The following is a 17,714-nucleotide window of genomic DNA, read 5'->3' as shown; positions in this document are numbered from 1 at the left end:
ATGCTGCAGAGGGCCCCTATCCCACTGAGCCTTCTTGTGCCCAAGAGGAGGTCCATGGGGTCTTCCACGATGCTCGTTCTCAGCCAGCAGCTGAAGGTCCAAAAGTGAGGACAAGAGGCAGCTGGCTTCTCATCTGGGTGACCTGAGCATGAACAGGAAATGAATGGCAGGGGATGGGGCCTCCCTTCTCCAGCAAAAGCAAGCCTGAGCAGCCAGACTGTCAGCTCAAGGACTTGTGGGATGCAAAAGAATAAAGCAAGAGTTTAGTGCCTAGCACGTGGGTGGGCACTCAAGAAATGTTTGTTGACTGGATAAACAACTCCATGTGGGAGTGGGGAAGGGGGTACTGGAGACAGGAGCAGAAGGGGGATGGGACCAGAAGGGCCACCGACAGCCACATCTGCCATGTTCAACGTGGACCAAGATGCAGTTCACAGGGTCATACCAGTGGCTAACCCTGGAGGAGCGCCTCCCATGTGCCACAAGCACAGTTCTAAATATCTTACCCACATGACTCATTACTGCTCCTAAAGACCCTGTCTAATAGTTCTGTTATCACCACCACTGTTCTACAAGGAAATTGAGCCAGGAAGAAATCAGAAGCTGACCCAGGCACTCTGGCCTCAGGGACTATGCTGCTAACCACTTACTCTCCTGCCTGATTTTTTAGATCAAATGTTATGTTGTTAGCTTCCCTGAGGTTTCTGAGTTCTTGTGCTCCACTTGGGGTTCTTCAGTGGTCTTTTTGTTGTTCACATTGTTTCTTGTCTTTTCAGTAGCTCCATGCTGTTGGCCAGCTTGATTCAAAATCAGAACAATGTCAGCAGTTAGGAGAGAGGCGGTGGTGGTTTACACTGGGTGGAGGTAGTGAAGACAGAGGCAGTGAACTATTTGGGGCTCTATTTGGAGGTGACTGAGAATGGACTTCCTGAGAGTTTGGATGTGGGGATGAGAATAATAATTACATGCACCTTGCTGCAAATTAAATGATAGGATGCATATGAAGTGAATGATATAACGCATTGCAAGAGCTGTGAACTGTCCTCTAAGGCAAAGGAAACAGGTGATGGAAAGGGAGAGAGCTAACGATGATGACGCTGCAGGATGAACAAGCCGTAAGCTTGTTCCACTTGCCCAGAGCTTAATGCCACCCTGCACCGATACAGGACCAGCTGAAGAAAATAGTCTCACCCAAGGTCACACTCCTTCCAGAGGCAGCCAGTAGCCAATGACTGATCAACACGATGGTATTAAAGCCAGGCCCCCTTGACCCAATACAGCTGATGCTGAAGGGCTGTCTCAGCTCTGGGCTCCCTGTGAGGTTGGTGAGGCCTCCACTGAGATGGGGTCCCATCTCAACTTCTCTCTCTGCCCACTCTGGCTTCTGTCCCTCCCTTTCCACAGGTATTGACCCCCAAAGCGTGTCTAATAACCTTTCTGTCCACGAATCTCTGTCTCAGGATCTGCTTCCTGGAGAGCTCAATAGGTAACAATCACTTCTACTCTCAATTGTGTCCCAGTTAGGGTACTAAATTATACAGGCCTGCCAGCCCGATGAGACCCACCAGGTAACAGCACTTGTAATTACTCAGTGACACTGACTGCAAGCTCCTTGAGGCAGGCGACGTGTAGGTCTCATTCCCAAGCATGCAGAACCCAGGGCTTGTTGCGACAGGTGCTCAATAAATATTCGTTGAATGGATAAATAAACCACCTCTAATGCCCTGAGCATTTAGAGATCAGGGCACCTGGGGTTGGGGAGAAGGAGGAGGAGGAGCAGGAAGCCACTTTGAACCCCTAAAACTCAACAAGCAGCAGCAGGACATGAGCAACACCCCTCTGGGCACACACAATCAACCGTCTTTGCTTTTACCTCCTGGCTGGCCTCCTTGCAGTGACGTTTCACCCCTGACTGTGGTTTTTCATCTGTGACTTCATTCATTCACTCATTCTTTCATTCATTTGTGTAATGCCTGTTGAGACCTCCCTGCATACCAGGCCCAGTGGAGGACACTGGGATGCAGAGGTGAGTGCAGCCCAGCCCTCTGTCCCATGGGAGCTCACAGGTTAGGGGAGAGACAGATGTGTGAAGGACTAAAGTGATAACGGGTGAAAAGGCTAGAGTATGCCACGGCTATCCTTGATTTGTATTTTAGCAAGATGTCACTTGCACTAACATTGGGTGGACGGAAGAAATGGGATCCTTGGGTTTGTCTGTAACCTCAGGAAGGGCTCCAGGGCCTAAGAATCCCACGCCCACTGCTCCTCCCCCTCCTCTGCCTCCCCCTCCTGCTGAAATCCCGCAGTGCTGTGGCCAAGGCCAGGCTCATGGGGCCTTCCAAGATAACAACTACTCAACCATAAAAATGGCCATGAGGTCAGGGGTTCCTTCTTGGGGGAGGGTCCCATTTTTAAGCCGGCCTTCTGGAGATAGCCTCCATTTGGTCGCCTGCTCCAGAGCCTACGGGCAGAGGGCTTTATCCTGGGTGGGAAGAGAGCCTGACTCGCAGACTTCTTGCACAGCAGGCAGCCGCCCACCTTAACGGGCGAGGCTCTTAGGAGACCCAGGCTGGCTCCCGGAGAAAACCTGGCGCCAGCCTGCAGAGCTGGCAGTGCCCAGGGGAGAGCTGTCAGGCCACGTTCCCGCTTCCCATTCTCATCTCCTGTTAGTCAGAAGGGCCTTGGCTGCCGTGGGAAGCTTACACACAAAGCAGGATGCCAGGAACTCCAGGCGGAGCAGACTCCTGCCTGGTATCTCAGTTCCTTTTGCTTCTTAAAGGTCTCTGGGGCCAGAGCTCAGCCTCATGACCTTCCAAGCAGAATCCTGGTTAACTGTCTCCGGCTGCCTCCCTCCCTCCCCCACAGTCACACTTCTCCTCAGCAGCTTCTGAGAATCCTAGAAGGTCACTGCTGGAAAGGACCGTAGAGATAGTGAAAGAGGAAGCTAAGAAGCTCCAGTCCGGAGAGACCGCCCCCATCAAACTGTTCCCACCTGCCAAGCTGCCTCTCTCCAAGGTGCCCAGACTCTGGAAGGGCAGCCATTAACTAGCGCCAAGGGTTGTGGGGCACTGGAACAAGAAGAGCTTCACTCTTGGGGGCCTGACCATTTCTATAAGCGATCAAATGAAAAGGTTTAACTGTTCTAGGAAGGGTGAGGGAGTTGCTGATAACATACAAAGCCCAGGATATGAAGTGAAAAGGCAGCGATCTCCCCATCCCACCTTATCAACAAAGGGGGAGATGTAGAATTTTCTAGAAGGATGAAGAATATCTGCACGGACTGCTAAACTGAGTAAGTGCCAAGTGATGGGAAGATTGAGTAGAAGTGACTCCAGGCAAAAGGGGGTGATGAGAATTGCTTTGTAGAATTTAGGAGGAGGCTTTTCTAAGCCTGTGGTTTGTCCTGTTATTATGATGATGCAACAGGCTTGGGCCAGTGTTCACAAGTGCACTATAACCCCCAACCGCCAATCCCACTCCTCTCTCCCTCCCTGCAACCGAGAACTCTGGATAGGATGGACTCCCTCCTGCCTTCATGAGAAATGTGCGCACATTTATTTACCCATTTCTTTAGCAAAGATTTTCGAGCACCTATTCCAGACTCTGATGAGACAATAGTAATTAAGGTAGATGTGGTATTTGTTCTCATGGAGTATACACTCCAGTGGTGACAATTAAGAGAGAACACTAAGGAAGCACAGCTGAGGGATTTATCAATACAATCCCAGTGTGAGGGAGAGTCTAACCCAACCTATGTGATAACAATGGGTTACTTAAATGACAATACCTCAGGCTCAGAGACTAATTTTCCCCAAGATCATACATCTCCTAAGTGACAGTCACCAACTCAATCTCATCTCTATAGCGGATTTTGAATCCTAACTTTGCCATGTTCTAGCTGAGTGCCCTTGGATAAGTTAATTAACTTTACTGTGCCTCAGTTTCCCTAGCTGTAAAATTGGGATAAGAAGAAACCTGCCTCATTGAGCTGTTTGGAAAAATTAAATGCATTGGTACAACAATTCTTAAAGTGTCCCCCAGGGACCCCTGGAAATCCCCGGGACTCCTGGGGGTCCAAGAGGCCAAAACTACTTTCACAGTAATAGTAAGACATCATTTACCTTTATTTTCTCCAGTATTTTCCACAGACCACATGAGGTGTGACACTGCAACAGATTGAATGCAGAAGATGTATGAATCCAGCTGTTTTCATTAAGCTAGATATTAAAGGGAATTGCAAACATTTTTTTTAAGTCACTCTTCACTAAATATTTTTTATTTTGGAAATACAACATTTCCACAAAGAACATTACTTATATGCATATGTAATGGGTTTGTTATTAGTATTTTTAATGATAATATATTTTAAATTTTTTCTCCGTTTTAATTTCTAATACCTTAAATATCAATCCACATTCCCACAGTGTGCTGGAGGCAGCTTGCACTGGCTTGGGAGAGAGAGCTGATTGTTCACCTCTCTTCCCACATCACATTCAGTTATGTCAGGTTGGAATCCTGAAATTGGTCATGGTGGAAGTATTTACTTCATGGGAATTGGCAAATGCTAAAATCAGGGCTTTCCCCCAGAGAACCAGTTGTTAAACATCACATCACCAGATATAATCCGCAGAAACTAAAGCTCTTTAGAGGGGGGATCCTCAAAGTTGTTTAAGAGTGAGCCAAAATGTTTGAGAACCACTGAGTTAATCTTTATAAAATGCTTAAATCAGTGCCTAGCACATGGTAGGTCCTCAGTAATTTTCAACAGTTAATCTCCATCAAATTTCAAAGCTCACGGATTTAACTGCTAACAGATGGTCCAACTTTTTGTGCTTTCTCACTTTCCAAGCTCCCAGATGCCCCTTCATTGTCTACCCTCACCCTCACAGCACCCCTCCATTACCCTGGCCCTACCTATCTCTCACCACAAAGGTTCTCTGCCCCAGCCCCTTGAGGTACCACCCACCCTCTGACACCCACTGCTGACACTCACTGCTGGAGACTTACTACCTGCTTGACATAAAGAGCGTCTGTGAAATGCACTCTTGTTTACATTTGTGACCACAAGCTAATTGTTTGTGTCTTTAGCTAACAAGCTGTGGGTGATTACAGGCCCACTTGGTGGTTGCGGGATTGTTCCGAAGGTTCTGGCTTTGAAATCTCCTTGAAGGCCGGCTTGGGTTTGGCTGTTTCATCATGTTATATTTTAAGAGAATCATTGAGCAAGCCTCAGCCCGACTATGAAAATCTGACTAAGGGTGCTGCATGAACCCCCCTGGCAGAGGCGTCTCCAAGTATCTCCAGAGCCAGTGATGACAAAGAGGCCCAGGGCATCTTGGGAATTCAAGTGAAGAAATTTTCTGAAAGAATGCAAATTGATAACAGTTTATTAAAAAACAGAACAAACAAAAAAACTTTGGTGACCAGAAGTTCAGTGAAATCTAAGCATAATTATATGCAAATAATAGATGCCAAAAAAATAAAAATACCAAAAAAAGCTGCCTAGGAAGAAATATGGAGGCAAGACCGTTTCAACACCAAGGATGAGTGCAGATACAAAAATAAAATCAAGTACAGTATAGGGTATAAAAATCACCTTTTCTCCTTGCTTTGTTTACATCAGTGATTTTCTAACCTCAACACTTGACTATCACCTTTGTGGGTTTTTTCCACCACTGAATTCCACCTATGTTATTATTTATTTAACATTCTTCTCTAAACTGACTCATCTTTTGTGCTTTCAACTTAAATTATTTTGAAAGGGACCTTCATATTTTGACTGTAGATGGAAAATCAGTATTACTTGCTATGTAAAAATAAATCCAGTGAAAACCAAACTAGAGTTGTTAAACTCTAGCTAGGTTCTGCGGCCAGCCAAAGACTTTAATCCTAGAGCAATGCACTCTGTCTTAAAGAGGCTACCAAGTGTTAGAAACAGGTATTAAAACATATTGGCACTAAAGTGACACTTCCCCTACCCAAATGAGACTTTCTTCTTGATGTAATTAGGATTAATAGACAAGGTGCCCCACTTCTAGGAATCTATCCTACGGCTATTCTCCACTGTAGAATGACAGGTCCACGATATAAGGATGGGGTCTGTTGTGTTCAATGTCATACCTTCAGTGCCTAGGTGCTCAATAAATATTTGTTGACTACATAGATTAATTCATATACAGAATGAAATAGGTACAAGGCTGTAATTCTTACAATAGGAAATGGTTGGAAACAGTAAGTCCATCAATATGGGACCAGGTAAATTACATATCAACCATACAGTGGAATAGGATGCAGTCTTTAAAAAGAAGCCAGTTCTATATGTACTATATGGGATTCACTAATATGTAAAGTGAAATAGCAAGATACAGGGCATGAGGTACACATACACAGAGTTGTGTACAGCATGCTTCCATTAACTTTTTAAAAAGAGGTTATATGAATTTATGTGTTTGTAGATGCATAAAACGTATCTGGAAAAATACACAAGAAATCAGGAAGAAGATACAAAAGAAAAAGTTGCTTCAAAAGAGGAGAAACAGGGGCCAGAGGAGGGAGAAGCACACTCTTCTGAAATTTGTACAAAACATACACATCAACTATTTCAAGAGTAGATAAATCTAAAAAAAGAATTGGAAAGAGAATGACTTTCTCAGCAGGACATCTAATGTTACTTAGAGCTGTGGACCCACCACACATCATCGGGTACACCACTGGGGAACCACATGTCCCACTTTGGGAAGCTGTGGTTTATAGGAAAGCTCTGTCCAGACAGCACAGATTTTGTGAAAACAAACTAATCTCCACAGACTGACATCTGTTCTAATCTCTACATCTTAACACCTGGATTCCCCTCCACCTAATATAAGAACCTTTTCCTCTTAATTGGATAAAATATGTCTTTTTCCTGACTGGCCTGACAGCACCAAAGTCACATAGTCCTTGACTACCATTTCCAGCATCCTCAGCAGCCCTGTAAGTCACTCATCTCCTTCCACAGCTTTTGCCAGGCAAGGTTCTCTTCCTCAGAAAATAGGAGTAGAGCTCTTAACTGACATGAGCTACAGGCCTGTCTTCTTTCATTACTGTTTCTACATGTTACTCAATGCCTTATAAGCATAAGCTTATTACATATTAAGGCCTTTGACACAGTGTGATTTCATTCTGGGGCCATCTTTCACAGTTGGGAGTTCTCAAGTAGGATAAATTTTAAAAATCTCACCATACTGGCCAGTACTGCATGTAACAGAAACCCCACAGCAGTGGCCCCATCATGTTGTGGGAAGCTAGAGGTCAGAAGTCCCCGGGAGGTGGGCAGTCTCTGGTTGTATGATGGTTCCACAAGGCCATCAGGGACTCAGAGTCGATATAGCTCTCTGCTCTGCCATCAGAGAATGAGGTTTTCGTCTTATGCTCAAACACTGGCTGCTACACCTCCTGACAGCTGGCTTGCATTCAAGACTGAAGAAGGATAAGGCAAAAGCCAATGATAATGGGGGTGTGGGCTGGTCCTCTTAGCCAGTTTTCTCAGAAGCCCCACCCAGAGACTTCCATGTATGTCTCACTGGCCAGCACTTTGTCACATGGCTGCCCTCACTGCAAGGGAGTCTGGGGAAGCATGTAAAACTGACCAGGTCGCCACTATGAGTAAAATTAGGATTCTGACCTTAAAGAAGGACAAGCAGGATAACCCATGAGTAAAATATATTATTCTTAACTACCATTATATGCCATTAATATGCATAGCTTATCCACCCCGGTAGATAAAGGAAGGGAAGGCATGTGTTTTGTTCATGTTTATATCCTTCACACTTCGAGCATAGAGTTGAAATTGAATGTGGGACAGATTTTGAAGAACAGTGGAAGAATAAGGTTAGATACCTAAGACAGAACCTGGGAAGACCCTAGGAACAGGCTTCTGAAGTGAGTGACAATATGAAGCCACAGTAGGTTCCTGAGCTGAACAGTAGTTTTGAGCCAATTCAGTTCAACACCAATTTTCTGAATACCAGCTTACCATAGGTGATTATAAGCTGCCCTCAAGCTGCTTACTGTCTGTTAAGGAGATAAGGCTGACGATAAACTGGGAAGTATGATGCTTAAAGAAGCATTTCATCGGGGCCTTGAGGCATGGGTGTGATTCAACAGGCAGAGGCTGAGGGGTGCATCTCTCTGCAGGACAGTGTGTGGTCTGGATGCACAGCACACGGGTGGCTGGGGGCAATGGTAAGGGTGTCTGCAGGACAGTTGTGAAATGTCAGAGCAAAAAAAGGTAAGTTGGGGCTGGACTGTGAGTTCCTTAAGAGCCAGATAACATGCTTGTACTTCATCAGCAGGCAAAGGGGAGCCACTGAAAGTTTTGAACAAAGGAGTGACAGAACCGAGTAGGAAGAATTGAAATGGAGATGGCAGGAAGCAAGAGGAAAGACAAGGCTGTTGCAGAAAGGGGAGAGAGAAGGGGCCACAGACACAAAGGGCATGATGGAGATAGACTCAGCGCGGCCTGGGTGAGACAGCAAGAGGAGGTGACAGGACTCCTGGGGTTGGTGGTGATGCCATCAACAGAGACGGGGTGAGGAACAGCAGCTACGCAGAGCTGGAGATGCCGGGGGGCTTCAGGTGGAAATGTCTTATGGGACCCTGGAATTCCAGTTTGGAGCTCCAGCATTGAGGTCAGAGCTGAAGGTGTTAATTTGGAAGTCAGCAGCCAAGGTCAACTGAAGGGGCCAGAGGCACCCCAGATATACTATGTCCAAAGCAGACAAACCTTTTCTTCCCAGAACCTCTCCTCCCATGCTTCTGACCTCAACAGCAGCATCCCAGATTTGCCCCTCTCATCCTCCATCCATACCCTATCATCTGACTTATTTTCTCAATTATGCATCTCTCTATTTTGCTAATCTTTCCTGACTTCCCATTCCCTTGCACTGTCCCAGTCCAGCTCTGACTTTCTCTCACCTGGTTTACTGCAAAGCCCCCAACTGGCCTCCTAGCTTGTGGACAGCACAACCACCCATCCTAACTCTTTCACACTGCATCAGAGAAACATCTCTAAAATTCTGTTCTAGAAATGCTCATTGTCTTTTCCCCAGCCCAGCCTACTATAAGTGTGGTCTACAAGGCCCTCTACAATCCAGATTGCAGCCTGTAGGGCCACCCTGAGGATCCCTCTCTCCTTGCCCCTTACACCCCACACCCAGTTCTTCAAAAGTGTCTTGACATATCCTTTGTCTCCATGCCTTCACTCTTGTTATTTCTTCTGCCAGAATGCTCTTCCCACCCACCAGCTTACTGCTCACATACCTGGTGAGCAATTGGCTCAAGCATCACCTCCTTCAGGAAGCCTTCTTTGATCTCTTCTATGTGTTCTCCCTCCACCCCTTTTCTATGTGTTCTTACCTCAGCCAGGGCTTCCTTCTGCCCTTCTTTGTCTGTCTCCTCCTTGTGAGCTGGCCTCATGGTTCATGCATCTCTGTCACTGGGGCCTAATCAAGGGCCCAGCACATAGTAGGTACTCAACTAATGTTTGTTGAATTATTAAATGAAGTCAGGAATGAATGAGAACTCCCAGGGAGAAAGTGTAGAGAAGTGTGGGCTTAGGATTAAAACTTGGGGAGTGCCTCAATTTTTAAGAATGAGAGAAGGAAACAGAAATAGAAAGTACAGCACCTCTGAAGCCTCAGAAAGAAAATTGGCCAAAATACCAGTTATCTTTTTACTGTCTCCATAGTTTTGCCTTTTTCAGAATGTCATGTAGTTGGAATCACCCAATATAGAAATAGAAATCATCCTTATCAGATTGGTTTCTATCACTTAGTAATATGCACTTCAGTTTCCTGCATGTCTTTTCATGGCTTGATAGCTCATTTCTTTTTAGTGCTGAATAATATCCCATTGTCTGGATGTGCGTAAATCTATTTATCTATTACTATGCAGACAGTGAAAAGATCAGTGGTTCCAGGGGTAGGGGGAGGAAGGAAGGATCAGGCGGAACACAGGATTTTTAGGGCAGTGAATACTCTATGATACTATAATGATGGGTGAATGTGCAGCAGAGGGTGGAAGGTGGAAGAAGGAAAGGAGAATCTTCACCCCACTAGGTTCTGGGTGGTGTCTATGGACTCAGTTGTGGTGCCAACTTCTTCCAACTGACCCCAGCCCCCAGCCACTGATTACAATGTTTCCACCTCAAGTCCCTCCAACCCGGTGTAGTAGTGGAGTCCTGGGTGCCTCGCCACCTCCTGCTGGGCTTCTCAGTTCTTCCATTCCCTGTGTAACCCATTCCTTGCACTAAATCCCATGTTTAAAAACTCCGAGTGAATTCTGCCTCCTTGGATGGGTCCTACCTGATACTCTATCTACCCTCTGGTCACTTTCATCACCTGGAATGACTGAAGTTGAAGGTCTGCTTGCCCACTAGACTGGAAGCTTCCTAAGGCAGGGACGGGTCCTGGGGTTCTGAGTTCCCTCCTCCAGGACTGACATAATAGGTGCTCAGAGAATCATATTTGTGTCTGGCTACAGAGGAGAGCTGAGATAAGGTCATCTGACTAAGAGGCAGTTAGTGCATGTCCATGGAGAGTAGTGGCGGGCAGAAACCAGACCGCAAGGGTATGACAGGTGGGAGATGAGGCACCAGGAGTACCAAGAAGTTTGGGAGTTAGGAGGGGAAAGAAGGTTGGGCCAGCAGTGGAGGGAAAGCCAGGACAGGGGAGGAGTCTTCTTTGTTTTTGTCTATGACTAGGCTGGGACACCTGATCCCATCTGAAGGTTGAGAGGGAGCAGCTAAAGGGGCAGAGTTGAAGGGCAGGAAATGCTGGGACATAGGGGGTGCAACACATGACCTCAGTGGTCCCTCAGGAGGATTAAATATACTAGAAGGCTTGAGGATGGTACGGCCAGGAGACTGAAGGCAAGGAGGTGAGTTGGGAGAGGATAATCACTCAGGAAGGAAGACTTTGAATCAAGCTTTAACCCAGGGCTCCCAAGAAGGCTCCAAAGTTGGGAGGGGTACCAGAAAGGTATGTCCAGGCCCTGCTATGGTAATTTTGCCCAGTGCCCCACAAAGGCCCCCACCCAGGCAGCTCCATGCTTTGCAGAAATGGGCAACTTATCTCCTCCTCACCCACATTGCCATGGTTCCTCCCCCTCTTCAACAGCTCTGTGGTTCCCCAAGACCCGTTCCCCTTCCCAGGTGGGGCAGAATTGGTGGAGGCAGCCAGGGTCCAGAATCTGCATGTGGTGGTGTGCTAGTAAATGCTTAACAACCAGCTTGGGGTAGCCCTGGCTTATACTGTTTGTGAATTCCCGTGGTGTAAATACTCCCATCATGTCTGATTTCAGGCTACCAACGTGAGGTTACTGATGGCAAAGTAGACAGAATGCTCAGGCACACCACTCCCTGCACCCGTTCCCTCTCCTGCCTCCCCGGCCCCTCCTCTGGACTGGATGGCAGCAACGGGGCAGGTCTGAGCTGTGGAGGCTGGTGGCAGCCATGGGTAGGCCCCTGGTGGGCAAAGTATAACTGCCTCTCCTTCAGGAACATCTACTCCCAGAACCCAGTCATTCCTGATTTCAGCCTCAACTCCAAGTTCAAGTGTAACTCCAGGATTTCACAGGAATTTGGGACCTGAGAACCATAGACATTCAGATGATTCACTAGCCACTTTCTTACTAGACACAGCTGGACACCCTGAACTGTGCTGACTAAGGCAATAAAAAAACAGAATATCATTTCCTCCTCTCTTCCACAGCAAACAGAAAAGAAGAAAAATGATCCAAGAATAGCATTCTCTCACTGAAGAACAAAATTCACTCACTCTTTATCACTTTTCTACAGAATTGATGGGCAATTGGCTGGCTCCTCAAAGCCCAAAGTCTCTTTGCAGAGTCCAGCATGCAGGAAGGCAGGGGCCCCTGAGGTCACACTTGGTTTGAATCCCAGGTCTTCTGTTACAGCAAAGTGGCCTTGGGCCACTTGATTCTCTCTGAGCTTCAGTTTGCTCATCTGTGAAATGGGATGATAATAATAGTACCTACTCTATGGGGCTGGACTTCAAGCATACTCAACTGGGAGCAGTTTTGCTCCCTCAGGGACATCTGGCAATGTGTACAGACATTTTTTATTTTCACAACTTGTGTAAGAGGGTGGTGTTACTGACATCTAGTTAGCAGAGGCCAGGAATGCTCTTAAACCTCTTTCAATGCATATGATAGCCTCTAACAACAAGGAATTATCCGACCCAAGATGTCAATAGTACCAGGCTGAGAAGCCCTGGACTCCAGTGAGTATTCAGTGAGGCTATGCATGTGAAGCACTAGGACATGTCTAGTTTACGTTTTGCAAGCTCTCAAAAAACAGAAGCTGCTTTCTTTTTGGAAGACCACAGTCTAACTCCTCTATTTCCAGACTTCAACTGTTGGGGCGGGATGTGGAAATCCTTGAGTGCTGAGAACCTGGCTCACTGCTCCAGGTGTGAGTCACCCTGTAAATGTCAATTTATTTTATTTAAAGCAGAGTTGAGGCTGCACAAGTGACTCAGGGCTAGAAGCCTTCTCAGGTTGTTGTGACTTAACTGGCTGTGCTGGAAGGAAGTAATTTTGCCCTGAAGCTCTCCTAGACGGTGCAAGCCTTTCCAGGCTCAGACTCCACGGTGCTCAGTTGGAGTGGGTGTTGTGCTGTTTCTCACCACCTCCCTCCTTCACACACACATGGTGGGGCTTGGATAAGCCTCAGAAAAGTAGCTGAAACCATGGGGCCCTGCCTGTCCCAAATGCGTTCCTCACTCGTGTGCAATGGTTCATTCCAACCTGATGCAAAATTCCTTTTTGGGAGTTACAGCTTTGGGTCAGCACATTCACTCTCCTGTGAATACACATTAGTGTTAGTGGATAGATTTTAAGGCAGCTAATCTTGATGGGGTGGGTGGGGGAATGCAGGGAACCCAGGACTAGAGGAGTGTCAAGGGGAGCTGGGTAAAGTACGTGGGCATTGGGTGTCTAAGGGAACGGTAAAAGAGGAAGAAGGCAAAGGCAAACCAGGGAGTGTCTGCAGACTCTGGGCCTGTGCCCACATCTTTCCTGAGAAGCGGTGTGCCCAAAGGCAAACAGGTGGTGGAGAAGCAAGCCACGTATCCGGGCTTGCTGATACCGACCTGCTACCATCTGGCCAAGCTCCGCCTCTCCGAGTATCTGAAATGGGAAACCCTAGGTTTGGAAAGAGTTTTAGGGACCCCCCCCTTCTTTCTTGCCCACCATCTCCCAAGCTGGCCAGCAACTGTCCAGATCCAAAGCATGGGCTCTATCAGGGCCACAACCTCAAGTGCTTCAGGGTCCACACAACTGACATAAGGTTAAGTGGCTAGGTATAAGACAACATAGGCAGGAGCTATGAGGAATTCCTCTCTCTGTCCTAAGGTATGCAAATTAGAAAAAAGAAAAAACATTTGGCCAGCCAAACAAACATATTTGTGGCCTGCCTGAGTGGTTGAGGGCCTTAGGTTATGAGTTTTCAACCCCTGCCTAAGAGAATGGGGCTTCCCTACCCCCCAACAACAGAGATGTCTGTTGGGTGCAGAATTCCCAAAACAGGCTTTCAGCCACCAAGGACTGTCTGAAAAGTGGTTCTGAGCAGGTCCAGCACTTCCGGATATGAAATGATCCTTACTTCCCAGGACAACCTGCCTACTCCTACCACTAAAGCCAGTTACCCCCTGCTGTAGACCACTGATGGGCATGGGGTTCCCACGCAGAGGCATCTCCTTTATTTTACAAAATTTTTTTTTAAGTTTGTAGTTTTTTTATTTATTACAAATAAAATGCAAGCTCACTGTGAAAATGGACAATACAGACAAGCAAAAGTTAGAAAAGAAAAATATCCATACCTTCCCTAGCCTTCAGCCCACACCCCTCATTCAGAAAAAAGCACTGTTGACACCTTGGTGCATGTTTAGACTCCAGGGCCTTTTTTGCATAGGTAACAACTAGTCTTCTTTAAGGCTCTGTAACCTGTAAATCCAGAGGAGATGCTTCGCGTAGCACTAGCACCACATTGCTTCTCTGGCTGTGGGAAGGGGTTGCATGATGCCATATATCCTCTCTCATCAGATCTGGCTTTCAACACGCAGGTCGTGAAGGCCCTTGGCTCCTTAAGCTTTAGGAGGGTAAGTACTAGAACCTGTCTTACTCTACACGGACTCTGCAGCGCCAGGGACACTGTATGTGCTCAGTAAAAGTGCTTCCACCACCCACAACACACAGACGCACAAAGTACGTGCTCACTAAAGTGTTTCCAGCACCCCGCAACATACACACACGCGCGCGCGCACACACACACACACACACACGTGCCTCAACCACCACAGCCTCGAGCAAAGAGGAAGCATAATCAGACCTAGAAGAGCGCCTCGCCGTCTCCAAGGTAACTGAAGTCCAAGGCTGGGAGTGCCCACGCATGCGCACAATCGCCTTTCCTTCCCGTAACCTCCAGACGCAAGCAACCCGTAATGACTGCCAGAGCCCAGAGCGCATGTGTGGTTAGACCAACACCCCGACCGCCACCGCCTTCTGTCAACTGTCTGCCCAGCCATCTCTATAAACATTGCCCGGAAATAATGCCCATTTCTGGAAACGAGGCCTGTTTAACCAATTGTTGCTATGGGCGGTACGAGAGACTCGCCACCTTACTGGTTAGATCGGGGAGTGGGCGGAGCCAAGGGTGAGGGCGGCCACAGTAAGGGGGCGCGAAGCGAGGCAAATTTGCAGCCGCCGGGGGAGGCGTGGCCCCTTGGGCGGTCGGGAAAGCAGTGAGGGGGAGGGGCCCAAGGTCGGGGCGGGGCAACCGTGAGGCGGGGCAACCGTGAGGCGGGGCAACCGTGGGGCGGGGCGGCCGTGGGCCCAGAGAGCTGCTGTCGGCCACCGGCAGCGGGAGATCGCAAGCGAGGGGAGCGCGACACTCGCTGGTTGGGGAGATCGGCGCTCAGCCGGTAGGTGACTGGGCGGGACCGGAGCCCCGAAAGGGACGCTGAGGGAACGGCGGGGATGAGTCGCCCCTCCATTCTGGGCCGGGCTGTGGCCTGCCCGTCACCCGGGAATGGTGGGGTCTGCGGCGCCGCGGGTGGGACCCACTCGCACGCGAGCCCTAGGCGCCGGCAGCCGGCGCACCCGTCGCACGAACGCCTCCAGAGCCACGACCTCACGCCGCCCTCGCCCCGCAGCCCTGCAGGCCACAAGCTCGTCCGAAGCGCGCGCCGGGGCGCCCTGCTTCCCCTTCCCCAGCACCCCCATCCGCCCGCGTCAGCTGTCCCCGCCGCCAGGCCTGCCTCTCCTGCCGCGTTCCCGGGGTGTCCCCCAGGATGCGGGCTCGCCTGGGTACGGGGCGGAAGGTGTCTAATACACAAGTGCTACAGGTCCGTACACCCTCCCACCTGCCCTGACATTGAAACCCTCTGGCCTCCCTGAGAAGTTGGGTCACACCCGAAGGCGGGGAAAAGGAGCAGAGGCTGCCCTTGGCACTCGGCAGGACAGTGCTGGCCACGCGCAGCATCCTCTCCCTTCCCCTAACCCGCTGAGGTTCTTCTGTCGGCTCAGATATAATATTCCCATCTTGGAAGCCCATCATGGACGGCCCTGGCAACCCGCAGCCACAGGGCAACCAGACAAAAAGAGGCCAATTGTATAGTGCAAAGGGTCCCACCTGCCCTGGAGCCTCCTCAGGCCTGGGTAACTTCAGAAATAGCATTTCCTTCCTAGTTGAAGTTAAAATGTTGCTCTCAGTGCTAAATGGTGGACTGGAGAATGAGTTCAGGAGGAGAGAATGAGTGGAGAAAAGGTACAGAAATCAGTGGTGTAACTAGCAAAATGGTTTGTGTTAACCGGAGACAGTGAACACCGGTGACCTGATTAAGGACTCTAAAAGCAACTGAAGTTAAATGATGAAAGGTGGGCTTAATACATAACAGCAGTCTGAAGTTCAGTCCAGGAAAAATATTTAAAACAAAAAAACCTTGACTGGAAACATGGTCTTTGTGAACGATTAGAGGGAGATAGTATCTCAACGTTAGTGATGTGTTTTGTACTTAGTATCTTCATATGTTACCTCCTTTTTCCTTCAGACGTCTGTGTGGTAAAAGTGTGTGTGATAAGATAGATGGTATTGTTCTGTTTTATAGATAAGGTACCTGAGGCAGGTGCAGGGACGGGGAGGGTATATATCTTGCCTTATGCCTCATAGCTAGGACTTAGGGTGAGGAGCCTGGGCCATGAGAGTCTTCCTCTGGCTCTTTCCCCTGGACAGGACCACATCATGGGACTTAGCTACATGAAGAAGGGAGAAATATTGGTGTGGTGTTAATGTTCCTACAGTGAAAGGGCAGGTGCTTGTCTTGCTTACAAAGTGTTTGGATTTACTCTACATGTTTTTTTAAGTGATGTCAAAGTCAGTTCCTTTGGTGATGCAATGTCAGACCTCTGAGTTTTTCAGACACCTTTAGGATATCCTCATTTATTTGGAAGGGTGTGGTGAACTTCTCAGAAGGCCTTGAAATAAAAGTAATAGTCTCTAACTTTAATGTCAGAAACACATACCCAGGTATATGTTCTAGCACTTTTGTAAAATCAGACAGCAATAAGCTACCAAGCTTTGGGCCATCTCTGGCTATTTTCAGATTATAAGGACCCATTCTCATGGGGGATTTTGCCCCTGATATTGTCCGTTAGAGTTTGTAGGAGTGGCACCACCAACAGGGACCCTGCCAATGAGCCTTCATATATTAAACAAAAATGTCTGGTTGGCCGTTTCGCCTCAACAGATGGAGGTTTGGTTCCTCATTTTGGTTCTCCTGTTGAACACTGACTCCTTTGTGATCTGCTTGGAGTGTTTGTCTATCATTTAATGTTGAGAAGCAGGCTTGCCCTGATTGGTTGTCCAGCTCCAAGCAACTGTTGTGATTTTTTGGTTCATGACAACAGTTCCTCCTGGCCGGGGTCTGGTGAGAGGCCCGTGGAGGTGTGAAAGAGGTAAAGCTTCACCCAGGGTTGTTTTCTTCAGTGTTGGCACCCTCTTAAGAGTGTTCTACCCCTTTGGCCTGTGAAGTCACTTTTAATTTCCTATTTTTTTTCCTGTCTCAATGGACAGCACACGAACTTTCCTAACAGACCTGACTGCCTTGATGAAGAGCTGACAGATTCATGTTGGGCTTGACAGATGTTCTTCCTGGGAGGATAGTTAAGAAATCGTAAAACCAAATTCAGTCCCAAATTAAAAGTTGAAGTCAGCTTGATACACATAGAAGCAGCCTATTTGTACCAAGGGCTTCCATCATCTCAACGCTTTTTTTTTTCCTGGCAAAAGGTTAAAATGCAACTAAAATTCTGCTTTCATGATTAATAAGTCACTACCGCAGTTGTGTCTGATGCTTCCTGTTTGCTCCATTTTAGTACTTCAGTTAAACTGGAAACATCTGAGCATTATGGGCACTTCTGATGGCACCAGTGTGAAATTGGTGGGAAGGGGGACTATTCCATGTCAGTGGATTTGGGAACTCAAAGGATAAGCCAGCCTCTCTGGCCTCTGTACACTGAGCTCCCTCCGAAGAGAAAGAAGTAGGGGTTGAGCATCTTCAAGGGGTGGGGTGAGCATTTAACGTGACGCACGTGTGAAGGCTTAGCGTTTGCTTGGTGATGCTGACTGAAATGTTGAAAGCAGTAGATTAGAAATG

At 47.8% G+C, this 17,714-nt stretch overlaps 1 protein-coding gene across 2 annotated transcripts in view; it reads left to right on the top strand.

The window, feature by feature from the left end:
* The first annotated feature begins 14,859 nt into the window (after positions 1–14,859).
* MAP3K14 (mitogen-activated protein kinase kinase kinase 14) overlaps positions 14,860–17,714 on the top strand; it is a 40,612-nt gene continuing 37,757 nt past the window's right edge. For both annotated transcript variants that reach the window (XM_036997071.2, XM_036997070.2), the window contains exon 1: positions 14,860–14,981. The gene's annotated coding sequence lies outside the window, so the exon portion shown is untranslated. The remainder of the gene's footprint in view (positions 14,982–17,714) is intronic.

Source organism: Manis javanica, chromosome 4, assembly GCF_040802235.1.
Source record: "Manis javanica isolate MJ-LG chromosome 4, MJ_LKY, whole genome shotgun sequence".
Taxonomy (NCBI): domain Eukaryota; kingdom Metazoa; phylum Chordata; class Mammalia; order Pholidota; family Manidae; genus Manis; species Manis javanica.
This window is presented reverse-complemented; position numbering and strand designations above follow the sequence as displayed.